Below are 2,667 nucleotides of genomic sequence, written 5' to 3'. Positions count from 1 at the left end.
CCTCCGGGCGGGAAGAGGGTGTAGCTCCAGGTGACCTTTTCAACGCTGCAGCTTCCCACACCCGCGCCGCACGTTGGCAGCCGGCTCCCGCGGGAAGAAGCGCCCCGGGGCGGGGGCCTGGGCGGCGGCGGCGACACCACGGGGTTGCGGCTCCCGCCGAGGGGCGGCCGCGGGCCGGGGCGCGCGCACCGAGGGGCCGGACTCCGGGCCTCACCTCTTCGCGCTCCCGGCGCCGCCCCTCCCGTCGCGCCGCCGGCTGCCCGGGGGCGGGGTCTGGGCGCCGCGGGGGTCGGAGACGCGGCGGCGCTGGACGCGGAGGCGGTGGGCTCGTGGCGCGGAGTCGGCGGGAGCGCGGCGCTGGCGGCCTCGGAGTGAGGGCCCGCGTCGCCGAGCGGCCCCCGGAGCCGCGGAAGGAGGTGAGTGGGCGGCGCGCGTCCCCCCTTTCCAGTCCCGGGTCCCCGACTTGCGTCCTCGGGTCGGTTCCCGGACACTCCGGGCGGTTGCGCCCGGCTGCAGCCTTGGCGGCTGCGCTCAAGGCCACCTCCCCACCTTCCCGCACCGGGGCAAACCGCGGCCGCCCGGACCCCTCGGCTGAGTCTCCGAGGCCGGGCGTGCGGCCCTCTGGCCCTGCTGTGGGGGCTGTGCCAGGATTCCTTGCCCTGAGAGGTCAGTCTCAGGAGGCGCGGGGCCTTTCTTTTTGTTCTGAGCCTTGTCACGCGCGTCCGCATCGAAAGTCAAAAGCGAGCACCCCCAAAGTCGCACTAGTTTCAGTTCTGCGGCGTGATTTGCACGAGGGTCGGGGGCTGGCCGAGCCGCTAGCCGGCTACCGCCGCCTCTTCCTCGCCTCTGGTCCCCGGGGCGCTCTGGCCGCCACGGGTGTCCACGTTGCCGCGGTCGCGTCCTGGAAGGGGACCCGGCGCTTGGCTTTGGGTCCTCCCGCCGCGCGGCTGGAGCCTGCGCTCAGGGATGCTCTGGGTTCTCTCGTATACCTGTGTTTTCCACCTTTGCCAGTGTGCAGGATCTACACAACTTTTGCCCTGCTGTTAAAATTCACTCTTTCTATAAACACATGTATATGTGTAGAGAAAATAAAAGAAAATGCACTCTTTCTACAAACACATGTATATGTATAGAGAAAATTAAAAAATGCACTTTCTGTTTTACAACATTTAAATATGTTTAGTGATCTTTAAAAAAGTAAAGCAAAATGGGAAAAATACCCATTTTGATAAATTAATTTTTTTTTTTAAAAGCGGAATCCAGGAATCATATTCTAAATGCTGTGATGATGACGTGGGTAACTGTCATTGTCAGACTTCCCATCTCCAGACTTGGAAAACCAAATTTATGTGGCTTTCCTGGTTTTGAGCTTCCCTTTGTCTGATTTGGGATCCCTAGGCCTTACATCATGCAAATATTGAGGAACATTTCTAGGGGCCAGTTATTAAGCTGTACAACCCAACGAGGTATTCCGCAGCGCTGGAGTGACTGGTCATGGCTATCAGGTGGGCTCAGGTTGTCAATTTTAGTATTTCTGAATTTAAGGGGGCCTGAGACCTGGGGAGTACAACTACAATCTCTCGTTAGTTTTTGTGGCTCTCTGAAGGCATTCTGGCTTCTTCTACTTGTGTTATAAAAGACTAAGCTAAGCCCGTGGTATTGGTAAGGACAATATTACTTTCTTTGTGAGTAGACTTTACTAGGACATACTGTTCATAGGCCAGGGACTCAATTCTTAGGTGTCAATGGATAAAAAGGAATTGAATTCTCAGGATGTTTAAAGAAAAGAGGTTGGATTTTTAAGACACATTTTGCTCTCCCATTGAGTGCTTGTCACATTTTCACTTTTTTTCCCCCCACTAGGTTTGTACAAAAATGAAAGAAGTTAGAGGAAGTGAGGCGGAAGGGACATACTGTGATGACATGACATTAAGAGCTAAGGATGCCATATGCTATTTAATTACAGGTTCAGTTATTGGTGGGAGATGAAAAGGTTTTGCATTTGCATTCCTTTTTGGGGAGCTCTGGAACAGAAACAGCAGTTAGCACAGGACTTGGGCTATCTACTGTAGCCCTGTGTTTAGGGGACCACCTTCCCCCAGAAAGGGGGGAACTGCTAACCTTGTCCTGTGTGGAAAGCATCTTGGCTTTCTATATCAGAAGCTGAAAGGGTAGAACCTGTGGACAATGCCTCTGTGGAGCAGTACTTTTACACAGGAGACGGGTGTCTGTTGATGGGGACTAGTTGTGAAGGGGAGTTTGTAGGCAATGTGGTCCCAGGAGACCAGCCCTGCTTCTCAAAGGACCTGGGGTGGTGAGGGTGGAGAAAGTTGTGTTCTGTGCCTTTGGATTTGATTTTGTTGCATTATTGTTATTATTTGTTTTTCTTTTTTAAAAAAAGTTGTCTTATGAATTGAAAAGATTGATTTGTTAATGATTTGATGTGTGAAATAACATCTATTTTGGGATTTTTTTTTTGGACGACATTGTTCTTTTTTGTTAAGAAAGAAACAAAAAGATTTTCTCAGCTGGACATGGTGACTCACACCTGTAAGCGCTTTGGGAGACCACAGTGGCAGGGTCAGTTGAGGCCAGGAGTTCAAGACCAGCTTGGGCAACACAGAGACACCCTATTTCTACAAATTTTTTTTTTTTTTTTTTTTTTTT

General features: G+C 52.5%; 1 protein-coding gene across 1 annotated transcript in view; it reads left to right on the top strand.

Moving 5' to 3' along the window:
- The first annotated feature begins 296 nt into the window (after positions 1–296).
- GOLM1 (golgi membrane protein 1) overlaps positions 297–2,667 on the top strand; it is a 76,123-nt gene continuing 73,752 nt past the window's right edge. The window contains exon 1 of the mRNA XM_003782991.2: positions 297–416. The gene's annotated coding sequence lies outside the window, so the exon portion shown is untranslated. The remainder of the gene's footprint in view (positions 417–2,667) is intronic.

Source organism: Otolemur garnettii, unplaced genomic scaffold (assembly GCF_000181295.1).
Source record: "Otolemur garnettii isolate 467f Iridium unplaced genomic scaffold, OtoGar3 scaffold00006, whole genome shotgun sequence".
Taxonomy (NCBI): Eukaryota; Metazoa; Chordata; class Mammalia; order Primates; family Galagidae; genus Otolemur; species Otolemur garnettii.
This window is presented reverse-complemented; position numbering and strand designations above follow the sequence as displayed.